Source organism: Trachemys scripta, chromosome 1, assembly GCF_013100865.1.
Source record: "Trachemys scripta elegans isolate TJP31775 chromosome 1, CAS_Tse_1.0, whole genome shotgun sequence".
Lineage (NCBI taxonomy): Eukaryota > Metazoa > Chordata > Testudines > Emydidae > Trachemys > Trachemys scripta.
The window spans coordinates 14,935,526-14,949,875 of record NC_048298.1 but is presented as its reverse complement, the minus strand read 5'-3'; positions in this window follow the sequence as shown (position 1 = coordinate 14,949,875).

The following is a 14,350-nucleotide window of genomic DNA, read 5'->3' as shown; positions in this document are numbered from 1 at the left end:
TACTCCACGAAAGCTTATGCTCTAATAAATTTGTTAGTCTCTAAGGTGCCCACAAGTACTCCTGTTCTTTTTGAGGACAATACCAGTTTCCCCAGGACCAGTCTCGCATGCACAATCCTGATTTCACTTTTGTGATATCAAGAAACATTAACACATTGCAATGCTGTGTTATGCCACTAAAATTTCATGATGCCTGACTTTGTCTCAAAAATCTCAACCCCTAAAATCCCAAGGTGCTTTACAAACTATGGTCCCAATCCTGCAGTCTCCAACACCGCCTGTTAGCTGCCAGTAACCTGGATCCCTCTCAGTCAGGCTTTGGGCTAGGGCACATTAAAAAGACAGCACTCATTGCTCTGGTGGATAGCCACAAACATCGGAGTACATCCATGCTCAGTCTGCCGAACCTCTTTCCCCTAAACTGGCTCAGGTCCTTCTGCTCAGACTGAACCCAGAAGGTTGCTCCTTTACCTCCAAAGCCCTCACTTGCTGATCCCTCAAACTCAGTCCCCTCCCCTGTAATATTCATGCCTATAAAGAGAACTGAAAATGACAGCGGAAAACCGATGACATCCACAGCCTCATCACCTTTACATCATATGTAACAGCACCTTTTCCCAGCTTTCTCAATATCTGTCAGAAATCTGCACCTGGATGAAGAGCAGTTGGTTAGAGCTGACCCGAGCTGCAAGATTCAAGTGATGCTGATAGATATAATCATAATAATTAGTTCTTATATCAGGGCTTTGAAGAACACTCTTCCTCCATAATAATCTCATCCATCAAAGATATCTATAATTTGAAGTTCAGTGGAGTAGAAGTGAGCGCTGGGGTCTAATGAAAAGCCTGGAATCTCCTATTTCCAATGGGATAAACCTCTCATTCAAGTTCAGCCGGGCCATGATGCAGGCATAACATTTTTATGTACAGAAACGTAACTGGCTAATGACTGAATTTTCCTATCCTATGATAATTACTTGGATGACATTTCATATCTGGGGGAGAAGGAAGAAACATTTCTATAGCAGGTTTCTGTGACACTGCACCTCATATTCTTCAAAGTGATATTATGATATGATTATGACATAATTATAATGTATTTTATGCAAGATAAGTCATGTGAGGTGTCATTGGAAAAGTTATGATTTGCTTAATATGATTATACTATTTGTATGCATGTATCGTTTGTGTATCTGAAGTTATGAATATTGACTATGTATCTATTTCACATGTAGTTACACCTGGGTAATGCCCCGTAGACAAGATGCTTTCAGTCGAGATAGTGGGTGGGGAAGGGCCTATTCAGGGCAATGGGCCATGAGGAGAAAACAATAGGCCTTAAGAGAAGCTTATCTTCCACCTGGGGAGCCTTCTTGAGAACGCTACACACAGCCTCTGAGTAATGGCTGCTATGACACGTTACAAGGACATGTGATCAGACCACATGATGCTGGACTCCATCTTGGGATGCCAGACGACTCCTGGAAATACCTGAGGAACAAAGACTGAACTGTGGGAAGTGCTGGGCCCAGGCTAAAGGGATTTCTAGCCTGTGAATTAAACACCTGGGGATTCCAAGCTGTAAAGCAAGTGCAGCCCCTTAAGAATCTGCAGCCTGCTTGTATCATCTCTTAGGATGAGAATCTGCTATTCACATCCAAGCTATATTAAGCTTAGTTTGCATTTTTAGTTTATTTGCTAGGTAATCTGCTTTGATCTGTTTGCTATAACTTAAAATCTATCTTTTGTAGTTAATAAACTTGTTTTTGCTTTATCTAAACCAGTGAGTTGGAGTGAAATGTGTGGGAATCATAACTCAGGGGCAAAGACTGTTGCATATTCCTCTTCACATTGAGGGAGGGGGTGAATTTTATGAGCTTACACTGTACAGTTCCCTGTGCAGCGCAAGATGATATAATTTTGGGTCCATATTCCAGTGTGGGGGGGGATGAGTCTGGAAAGCTGTCTGCTGCATGTATTTGAATGGCTTGGGTGAAGCTGCTCTCTCAGATAGCTCAGTTTGGGTGTGTGGCATCACCTGCTGACGTGTTGGGTGATAACAGGGCCTGGGTAAGATTGGCTGGGCTCCCAAGCAGTGTGAGCAGGGCCCACACAACTGAGTGGTTACAGGGGCCCAGCGGTTCCCACAGCTCCCCATGAAAAATCTGTTTCCATATGCTCATTAGAAACTTGTTACAGTTTGACAGCTAAATTATCTAACATTCCATCTGCACTGAGCATGCTCCATCTGCTCATAGCACCTTTATGTGATTGGACTGCACATGTCTGATCTGCACAGAGTGAATGAGCATGCTCCATTCCAGAGCTGCAGGGGCTGAGCAGGACTTTCCCTGGAATCGCTCCATCTGGCTGCTAGGAGGGCACCATAAATGTCTCTCCTGTGCCCTCAAGGTTCCCCTGCTGGCAGCCAGGCAGTGAGGAGGAAAAAGAAGAAGCAACGTGACTGGAATGCAGAGGGTGAGAAATGATGATGGGGACACAGGAAGAGGAATTGTAGAAGCCAGAGGGTGGGAGGAAGCTGAAGTAGGAGGACAGAGGCCCAGGGTCCAGTGGGGGAGAGAGGAAGGAGCTGGGTAGATGAGGAGTTGGATGGGAGCAGAGTGATAGGGAGCAGAAGCCAGGGTGGGAGAGGGTTGATAGAGCAGAAGGGGCACAAAAATAAGGGTGCAGGGGACAATAAGCACTAGAGCACAATTATATACAAAATCTGGAATTGAACCAGGAGTCCTCTACATTCCTCTGTTAACAGCAAATAACTGAGAAATCCACTGGCAAAGTGTGTGTCTCATCCCCCTTCCACTCTCTGGTCCCCCTAGAGGATAACAGCCTACTACTGCTACTATATCAGAGGTGAAAGTAAGCCAGTACGCCCCGATACGGCATACTGGCAAGAGCTGGTGCGCCGTACCGGGGTGGCCCAGCTTCCCCAGGGGGCAATTTAAAGGGCCTGGGGCTCCCTTTAAATTGCCACCAGAGCCCCACTGCTGGAACCCTGGGGTAGAGCTGCGGGGCTCTGGGGGCTATTTAAAAAGTCTGGGGCTCCTGCTGCTTTTACCACCCCGGCCCTTTAAATAGCCGCTGGAGCCCCACTGCCACTACTCCAGGGCTCCGGCAGCTATTTAAAGGGCTGGGGCGGTACAAGCAGGGGAGCCCCGGGCCCTTTAAATAGTCCCCAGAGCCCTGGGATAGCGGGGGGCTCCCGGGGCTATTTAAAGGGCTGGGGCTCCAGCTGCCTCTGCCACCCCGGTCCTTTAAATAGCTGCTGGAGCCCTGCCACTTCCTCAGGGCTCTGGCAGCTATTTAAAGGGCTGGGGTGGTAGAAGCAGGAGAGCCCCGGGTCCTTTAAATAGCCCCCAGAGCCCAGGGGTAGCAGGGGGCTCCAGGGGCTACTTAAAGGACCAGGGTGGTAGAAGCAGGGGAGCCCCGGGCCCTTTAAATAGTCCCCGGAGCCCCGGGCTGCTGCTGCTACCCTGGTGGGGGAGGGGGGAAGAGGAGGAGGAGGAGGCACTTACCTTACAGGGTGGGCTGGGGCTGGCTCTGACCCTCTCAGCCCCACCCCTTCTGCCCTAGGCTCTGCCCCTTCCGGGGTCCAGAGCTGGCCCCAGCGTACCGGTAAGTCACTGGACTTACTTTCACCCCTGTACTATTTATTCATAAATTTTAAGGCCAGCCGGGACCATTAGAATGGAACATCTAGTCTGACCTCCTGTATAACCAGTCCACAGAATTTCACCCAGTTACCCCTGGATAGATCCCCCAGTTACCCCTGGATAGATCCCAATAATTTGTTTGACTAAAGCCTATCTTCTAGAAAGGGATCCACTTCCCTTGGTAGTTTGTTCCAATGCTTAGTCAGTCACCCTCACTGTTAAAAAACTGTGACTTATTTACTCTACAGGTTCCACGGTAGACAGTGCTCACAGCTGGAATCCTCCTGCCCTGGGGCTGACAGCTCAGGCCATGCGGGGTTCATAGCTTGGGCTGTCAGCCCCAGGGCAGGAGGAAGTCCAGCTGTCAGTGCCCCACAATGCTCCACACAGTTAAGTAGGTGGAAACGTTCCTGGTGAGGATGTGCATTGCCAACAGAAGGAGCATAATGTGAACATGAAACACCACTTTAATTACTGCAGTGGCGTATGTCAACTTAAATTAAATTGACTTAGTTTTGTAGTGTAGACATGCCCTTACTAAAGTCGAGATATATCACATCAGGTGTTCCCCTCCCCCCATCCACAAGGCTTGTTATCCTTTCAAAGGATATTAGGTTGGTTTCACATGATTTGTTCTTGACAAATCCATGTTGCCTGTTATTTATCACCTTATTATCCTCTAGCTGCTTACAAAATGAGTAATGATTATTTAGTCCATTAACTGGAGTTACCATGCCTGGTCTATAATTCCCTGGGTTATCCTTATTTCAACTTTTTATAGATAGGCATTATATTTGCCCTTTTCCAATGGGATCTCTCCTGTCCTCCATGAGTTCTCATAGATAATCACTAATGGCTAAAGATCTTGTCAGCCAGTTCATTAAGTACTCTAGGATCATGGGCAGTGAACCCCTGCTTTGGGGAGGATAGCCCGCCAGCCCCGCCCCTTTCACTCAAGGCCCCGCCCCCGCATGCCAGAGCCCCTCTCCCCTCCTCCCCCCCCGCAACACCTTATTATTCCCTAGGTGCTTACAAAATGATTATTGCCAAGAGAGCCCTGAGGGCCCCCCCATGACCGGATAATCCCCAGCCACACCAGGCCAAGCTGGCTTCCCTGACCCCTACACCCTCCCAGTGCCAGGCCGGCCCCAGTGCCAGGATGAGCCACCGGCCCCCCTACCCCTGAAGGCTGACCCGCCCGCCCCTGAAGGCTGGCCACTGGCCAAGCCGCCGGCCCCCACTGCCAGTGCCTGGCCAGCCCCAGCACTGCGCTGAGCCAGCCCGGCCCCAGCACCAAGCCAAGCCACCAAGCTGCCAGCCCCACTGCCTCTGAAGGCCCTCCCCCGGCTGAGCTGCTGGTCCCCACCAACAGCGCTGGGCCACCGGCCCCCACAAGCACCAGGCCGGCCCCAGCTCTGGTCCGGCCCCCCGAATGCCGGCCCCCGCCGTACCAACCGCCGGCCCCAGCACCCAGCTGAGTCTCCTCACTCCCCACCCGCCGCTGACTCTCTGTGTCCCTCCTCACATCCCCGTCCCCAAGGAGGAGGGATGCTGTGAGCAGCGGGGACCTCCAGAGGCTGGGTGGAGTGGAGGAGACATGGCAGGCAGGCAGCAGCAGCAGGCAGTGGGGGCCTTGAGGAAGGGACGGGGCGGGGCCACCGTAGCCCAGGTGTCCTGCGGCAGGTGGGTAGCAGCGCCAGGGCAGACTAAGCCTTCCCTGGTCTATTACACCTGCTCCCCGTGACTAGGATGTATTTCATCAGGCTTTGCTGACTTGAATACATCGAGCTTGTCAAAGTAGTTGAAGCTGTTGTCTGTAAGATCCCCCACTTGTTACAGAACTTGGAAGGTGTACAGTGAATGAAGCAGCATTGGACTGAGGGAGGGATTCTGACTAAAGGTGATTCAGCCAGTAAGACTGCTAAAACATGTGGTGAGAGAGACTTTGCCTTGAATTCACTTAGCTTGTTAAGTTAGGCATTAGTTGCATTTTACTTTTATTTTCTTGTAACCAATTCTGACTTAAAATCTGTAGTTAATAAATTTGTTTTACTAATTTATCTAAACGAGTGTGTTTGGACTGCAGTGTGTGTGAAACTCCATTTTGGATAAGAGGATTTGTGCATATCATTTTCTGTTAATAAAATGACGGACATTATATGAGCTTGTATTGTCCAGGAGAGAGCTGGGCAGTACAAGATGTACGTTTCTGGGGGAAAGTCTGGGCCTGGGAATTTGTTGGTGTTGCTCTGCAGAGTGATTGAAGAGTGGATGGCCATGACACTCATATACTATAACTGGGAGTAACTTACATGCTGGAAGCTGTGTGAGGAGACCAAGAGTGGTAACTCCAACAACAAAGGAGTGTAAAAGGCACCCCTGGTGGGACAACTGAGGGGACACAGATGTTCATTGGTCCAGAAAAACTGTGTGCTGGGTAACATCACAGAGATGTAACACCTACCAAACTTACAGGAGTGTTGTGAGGACTCGTTAATGTCTGTAAAGTGTTCTAAATATATGAAGCGCTAAGTATTACTATTACTTAGAAACAACGAGGAGTCCGGTGACACCTTAAACAGTAACAGATTTATCTGGGCATAAGCTTTCATGGGTAAAAAACCCACTTCTTCAGATGCATGTTACTTAGGAGGGACAGGAGATCTCTAAGTAAAACCTGGTTGCTTAAGAAATGGTATTGGTGATTCAATTAGTGGCACTCTTGTCATCTGAGTCCCTATTGAATCAGTATTCCACTATGTCAGGGGACAGTGTGCTCTCTTTTGATTGACAAGTAAAATGGAGGCCCTGACCACCTGTGGTCATAAGCAAGCTCACAGAACTTCTTGCAAGAAAGTGGATGTTAGCTCTGGTTTCCTGGCCACAATAAATTTATTGTTTCTATTGCTTCAGTAGCACCAGGCAAATCAAGTTATTGCTAGAATACACATAGATACCAGTCCATTTATACGCTGATATATACAATACTAATATTATCCCTCTGACACATACACAAGACAAGAAATTCAAGGAAAAACATAATTATAGACAATACTGCACAAATGTATCCAAAACATATAAAAACTTCCTGCATGAGTCAGCCCCACAGCTTGGCTTCCAGCCTACATCTATTGACCCAGCCCAGCCCTGGTTGTGATATAACAAGTACACAGCCCAAAGTGGGGCATCTGCAGGTGTGACAATGCGGTTCTGGCGGAACCCAACTGAGAGTGCCAACTCAGGACAAATTGCTCAAATAGGGCAGTTACAGCCCAAGGCTGGGGTTTTTTCCACCTCTAAGGCAAACCAAACCAGCCAGACTAAGAGGACTCCAGTCTCACCCCACTGGCTAACTGCAAGTCTCACAAGCAATCTCCTTAGACACTTCAGTTTCCCAGTATTACCACCAGTACCATTCGTTATGGGGACAAATGGTTATGAAAACCAATACCCCAGTAAAAGAAAAAGGTTCTCCTGATCCCAAAGGACCAAGCCCCAGACCCAGGTCAATATACAAATCAGATCTTACCCACAAATCACGCTGTTGCCAATCCTTTAGAATCTAAAATCTAAAGGTTTATTCAGAAAAGGAAAAAGATAGAGATGAGAGTTAGAATTGGTTAAATGGAATCAATTACATACAGTAATAGCAAAGTTTTTGGTTCAGGCTTGCAGCAGCGATGGAATAAACTGCAGGTTCAAATCAAGTCTCTGGAATACATCCCCCGCTGGGATGGGTCCTCAGTCCTTTGTTCAAAGCTTCAGCTTGTAGCAAAGTTCCTCCAGAGGTATGAAGCAGGATTGAAGACCAGATGGAGATGAGGCATCCGCCTTATATAGTCTTTTCCAGGTGTAAGAATACCTCTTTGTTCTTACTGTGGAAAATTACAGCAAAATGGAGTCTGGAGTCACATGGGCCAGTCCCTGCATACTTTGCTGAGTTACAAGGCGTATCTGCCTTCTCTCAATGGGTGCATTGTATAGCTGATGGTCCTTAATGGGCCATCAAGCAGGCTAGGCAGAGCTAACACCAGTTTGTCTGGGATGTCACCCAGCAGCATAGCATAAGTTTGAAATACAGACAGTATAGAGCCAATATTCATAACTTCAACTACAAAAGTGATACACACATATAGACAGCATAATCATAACCCGCAAACCATAACCTTGTCTTAGACACCCCATTTGACCCCCTTTATACAAGATTTGCATGCCACTACAGGACCTTGGTTGCAACAATGATCTATATGGTCCCAGATTATATCAATAACGTCACAGCAGGCAATGAAGTTTCCACACTTTGCTGGTGATATGTTGTGTCGGTGACAGCTGGAGGCATAGCTTCCAGCAGTGACCATTCAGTGCAACAGGAGCATGGTGCTGTCGTTATTAATAGAAATTCTTTCAAGGAAAGCTGCAGTGGCAGATAAGGGCTGATCAATGAAAATGCAGACTGGTCTCCAAGAATAAAAAATGAGGGTATATTTAAAAAAAAACTGGTAGAACTAGAGACCTGGGGAGGGGGGCAAGAGAGAAAGATGACACATTCAGGGAGCCTGTGAGTGCAAACCCTGATTTTTAGGATTTTTTTTTAAATTGACTTAAATTATAGTTGAATACACCGTCTATTACAGTAACCCAAATGCCAAATATTTTCCAATGAAACTGTAGAAAACCCTATGAAAGCACTTCTAGTGATTACAGCTTGGGTTTTTTGAATGGTCTTTGAAGATGAATGGCTCAGTGGTGTTAAATGGGATATTGTACCTTTAATTCCTAGATCATTCATTCAAATGCAGCCCAGGATGGTAATTATTGAAAGTTGTTTCCCAATGATTGCTAGTTGGTTTTTAGAGAGACAACATGGGTGAAGTATTTTGTTTTTTATTGGACCAACTTTTCTTGGTGAAAGAGACTAGCTTTTGAGCTTATACAGACCTCTTTTTCAGGTCTGGTTTTTGTCAGTTAATTTCCACTGAATCTGTCCATGTCGCCCAAAAAACTCACCCCCATTAACACTATCATCTGCTTCGGCACAGGGGTCAAGGATGAATGGGTCATGGAGACTTGAACTATCCTTTCATCCCTAGAGGCAGTTTCTCCACATCAAGAAAGAGACATATTAGTGGTTGGTAGGTTCAAGGAAGTTTAAACTGCTGTTGCATAAATCTTCTTGATGAATAAGGACATTGGTCTCCAGGGTTGTCAATCTCCCACAGGTATGAAATTCACGTAATCTATTTTCTAAATAGGTGCGGGGCTTTCCACATTCTCCCTGGGACAAAAATGCTTCAATTTTGAGAACTGAAAAGCAGGCTGTTATTTCCTAGCGTGGCCTAAACCATTTCAGTTGTCTGAATTTTAAACATTTGGGGAAATACAGCTTCTGAGCAGGCGCTGTCGCAACTTTTCGTGATTTTAGCTTACATCAGTGTTCTATGTTACAAGCATTATATTTTAGTACAGAGTCTCTCGTTGGAAGGGAAGATTGGAGGAGTTGACAGAGTGGCCTTGTGAGTTGACAGGGATGCTAATATAACCTCAGTGGAAGTTTAGAGACCAGATCAGAGCAGCTGGGTGGGCTGATAGAGAAGATCAGGGCAGCCCAAAGGAGCAGTAAGAGGATCCAAATAAGTGGATTAGTAGCATACCAAAGCACACATTACTTTTAGTTTGCAAAGTCCTATTGATTTTGGTGCAAATGTGCAAGAAATAGAAAAGGATCAAAACATAATCAAGGAGCAGATCCCTATGGCAAGCTGGAAGCAATGATAGGATTGAGCTGTGGAGGCATAGTATGAAGTAATGTCTCCATTACTAGCCTCAGTCAGGACTTACATGAGTGTGGCTGTTAGGGGATGTGGGGAGGTTCATTGTACAGCTTCCTATAACCCGATGGGGCTGGAGTGGCTAGTGTTGCTAAGTGCCATTGGGCCTGCAGCTGATGACAGATATTTTTTCCGGGTGTAGCTGCAATGATTGACGACTACTATGGGTGTATTCTCGTGACTGTGTTTGAGGAATGGAAGCTGAAGGGACTGCTGCAAGAGTACAGGTTACACAATGTACTGCTGTTAAAACAGCAACTGAATGTTTTGGGAAATGCCCCTTTTAGATGAGAACAGGTGGAATGTTAGCTCAGAAGGCTGTAGGGCAGCTGGGAATGACACAGGCTTGTCAGTTGTCTTTTCATGGCTCTTCCTCACTGAGGAAAAGAGAGACGTTAGGTAGCAAAAAGTTGTAAGAAGTAGTACACCCCCTTGTAGCCCTGGGTGGTTTGGGGGGTTTTGATTTTGTAATATTAGTTATATGAGAACAACCTGGGGAATGAACAAGACAAGGAGCAATTTTCAAAATACTTTCTGAAATGAAAAAGAGAATAAGAGCAGTGGAAGAGTAAGATTTCAAGTACTGTTGTAAGAGTGTTTCAGGAAGAAATTGTGGAGGGCCACAAAACAGGTTACCACAAACTTCAGAAGCATTTCTTCATGGCATCCAGATGTCCAGATCCGCAGTGGCCCAGTCTCCAGCTGTTTTAACATTCAGGCTCTATGTAAGGGATGCTTTGCAATGAGAGACAAGATATATCCCTGCTGGAATTCTGCGCCAGTGCACAATGCAGAATTTGCACAGAATTAATGTCTTCTGTAGAATTTTTTTTTTCATGCAGAATTTGTGATTTCTGCATGAAAAAATAATGGCAGCCCAGCCGCATGGGGCTGACATGATTACATTGTGTTATTTTGACAAATAAAATATGCAGAATTTTAAAATATCGTGTGTAGAATTTTTATTTTTTTGGTGCAGAATTCCCCGAGGAGTAAACATAGCATGGGTGTGTCCTATTAGCAAGCGAACAGATTAAAAAAAGGACTGCCTGAACCTGTCTAGAAAAGTGGAAACCTTCAGGGAGAAATTGTTACCACAGCTTATAAATAATCGAATACATTCAACTAAAAACAAAAAGCCTGAAATTGAATTGCTAGCCCACTAACCAGTCACCTATGGACTCATCGGCCTCTTCAACTGTCTCTTGGTCTTTCATTTCACAGTGAACTTTTCCCATCTCCAAGAAAAGTAATATTAATATTGCAACTGACAGCCACTTCTGCTTGCACAAGCTTGGCAGATTCCTTTACACATGTGAATATAATACTTTGAACGGAGTCTGGAGATTTGTAAGTCAAGGCTTTTTTTTAATGTACAATTTTTAAATTAAATGGCTAAGGGAACATAGTGCTCCTGTACCACACATAGTACTCCTGTACCATAACTCTCCTTTCCTCCTGTTTGCCCTGAGCTATCCTGCCTTCATAATAATTGTTTGCACGCAGCTAAATATTTTAAATAGCTGAACATGCCTGTTTTTAGGATAAGCCTTGGAACAAAGAAACACTGAGTGTCTAGAACATCCTGATGTAGAAAGCATTATTATTTAGTACTGCAGTAATAATACCTAGCTCTTATATAGCACTTTTTATCAGTTGATCTCAAAGTCCTTTACAAAGGAGACCCGTATCATTATCCCTATTTGCAGGTGTGTGTGTGTGTGTGTGTGTGTGAGAGAGAGAGAGAGAGAGTGTTTGTGTGTGTGTGTGTGTGCGCGCGCGTGTGCGTGCAGACATAAGATTCAACAGACCCGGAAGGACCGGTATTGATTCAGGAAATTGGTTTTGAAGGCAGAGTAACTCAGAACATAATAACTAGGAAGGAGAGAGACTGGGTCAGGGATAGAACTGATCAATTTAGGCACTGATCCTGCCTCCACATGGAGCTTGTTGTGAGATATGGCCTTGGCTTTATTTTAATTTAATGACTTTTTAAAAAAACAAATTATTCAATGAATATTTTAACTGAGCAAATAATTTTGACTGTTTGTGACTATATACAAATGTCAAGTGTTATTTTGAAATAAAACATTCCCAAATAAACCCTGACTAGAACTGGATAAATAATACTCCCATGTTTCCACCAAAGAGGAACGATATTTTCTTAAAATGTAATATTCATACAGCCCTGAGATTTAAATTGAATTAAAAGGTGAAATTAAAAGCTTTCTGCCCCTTTGATCCAGTTCCCTTTATTAAAGTCACTTGCCCTCCGCAGAAGAGCAGGTACTGAGTATGTAGGGTAGAACATGGCAGCCATGGTAACAGAATAAAGAAGACTTTTATCTGTGGGTCTCTAGTTAGAATAATCTGATGGTGGCCTGTGACAAATGAGCTGATGGTCTGAGTCCAGTTCTAGTTACGTGCCATAACTAGGCCAGCAACAGAAGGGGTTTTTCCATTAATGTAGGTAAAACCACCTCCCTGAAGGATAGTAGCTAGGTCAACAGAAGCATTCTTCCGTTGAGCTAGCTGTGTCTACACTGGGGTTAGAATAGCATAGCTACAGTGCTCCAGGGTGTGGATTTTTCACAACCTGCACGCCCAGGGCCGGCTCCAACTTTTTTGCCGCCCCAAGCAGCCAAGCGGAAAAAAAAAAATCTTTGGCGGCAATTCGGCGGAGGGTCCTTCCCTCCGAGAGGGACTAAGGGACCCGCCGCCAAATTGCTGCCGAAGACCCAGACATGTCGCCCCTTTCCATTGGCCGCCCCAGGCACCTGCTTCCTTCGCTGGTGCCTCGAGCCGATCCTGTGCGCGCCATAGCTATTTCAACATACATTCTAAGTGTAGATGAGGCCTAGTTGTCCAGAGCATAAAAATACAAACCCAGTCACAACCCATAGGCCCAGGAATGAAGATACATGGAGACCAAACTACCCTGTGATCTCTCAAGGAGGTCCCATCAGGTCATGGCTGAGGCACATTGTCAGTGTAGTAAGGACAAGTGCTCAGTAGCTACCCATGTCATATCTGTTCTATAAATAACTAAAGGACTTTGATCTAAAAGTCTATCCAATTTTCTAGTTTCTAATTCATTTCCATGCAGCACAGATTGCAGAATCAGGGCCTAAGTGTATGAGTCAGTAAAGGCTTATCTAGGTGAAGTCAGTGGGACTACTTACATGAGTAAATTGACGTGTGTGGTGTTTATGTTTGCAGGATCAGGTTCTGACTATACAGGGGAAAGAGTGAAACTGCCTGTACCCTAGTTCTGTTATATCACAAAGGCAACAAACTAGGGTTGCCAACCCTCCAGGATTGGCCTAGAGTCTCCCGGATTCAGCATCGATTTCCCGGTGACTACTGAAAGCAATCCAGGAGCTTTTAATAGGATATTTTAAGAAAGTGACATTACGTCATGTTGGGGGAAAATATCTCCTGTAATAGTTTCAGTCAGAGTTGGGAACTCTACAACAAACTGAAAAAGGAAATCGGTTTATGATAACTTTCTGTGACAATAACTTTAGGTGTTACTTGTAACTAGTGTTTACACAATTTTCAGACAGAAAATTTCAAATTGACAGTGTCCCTTCAAGGGAAAAAATATAACAAAGGGAAAGAACAGAAAGGGAAGACAACCACCAATACAATTTTATCTTGTGTATCTCTTTCACAAATTGTATCCCCAAATGCTTCACAGACATGAACAATACAAGATATAGAACACAGAAATCCTAGAAAAGATATCTTTGGCCTACGGCATATCCCTTGGTCCACTGCAGGATCCTACCATGTGATTAGATTAGCAGTGAATGAGGGACTTATGCTTCATAAAATTCCTCTATTGTCCTCATTAAAGATGAGTGCTAATCATAGCAGTCCCAGATATTTTAAATCTTTTGTCAGATTAGCAGAATAGAATCAGCAGTAATTATTAAACAGTTAACCTGATTTTTCCAAACAAAATTAAGGTACTGCACTGTAGACCTGACTTCAGTGAAGTTACAGTGGGTATTATTTTGGCCTATTTAATTTAGCACACAGTATACAACATCAACCTACCACCACTGCTTCAGCATCCACACCCAAAATATGATGTAGGATTTAAGATAGTATTTAAGTCCAACTTTCTCTGACAAAGTCTAGCATTGAAGTTTAGAAAATTCCCCAAGGCAGCATACTGATTGCCTTTTGGGATTGTCCCCAAAGCAATGTAATATAAAATGACACTCCTGTCCAAACTATGAGGTTTCTATCACTTCCCTTAGGAGTCCAATATTCTAGATTTATATCTCACCATTAGCCATATTTCCTGATATTGTGATTTGAGCCTGGGACTGTCTTTTACTTTATGTTTGTACATCGCCTAGCATAACAGGAACCCGATTCGAGTCTCTGGGCACAACTGTAATAAAAAATAATAATGGTAATATTTAGGTTGTTTTTCTTTTATTCATTTCAGATCATTACTCTTAAATATGGGTTTGATCTGTACCACTGAAATCAACAGGAATTTTCCCAGGGACTTTGATGGGAGCAGGGATACTGTTTCCTTCAAGTAGGTAGGGTTGTCACCCATCCGGCTTTTACCTGGACAGTCCGTTTTTTGGCTTCTGAGCCTGGGTACCATTTAGATTTGCCACGTGCCTGGTTTTCAACCTGAAAGTGTGGTCGAAAATGGGACCTGGCAGTGTCCGGTCAGATGTATTGACCAGATACCAAAAGCCTAGTTACCGCAGGGCAGTGGGAGGTGCTAGGTCATTAACCCATGTCAGACCCTGCTCAGTCGAGGCTACCTCCTACCTGTAGGCAACCTCCTTGTCAGGCTGCAGCAGATCCCGTCCCAGCCCC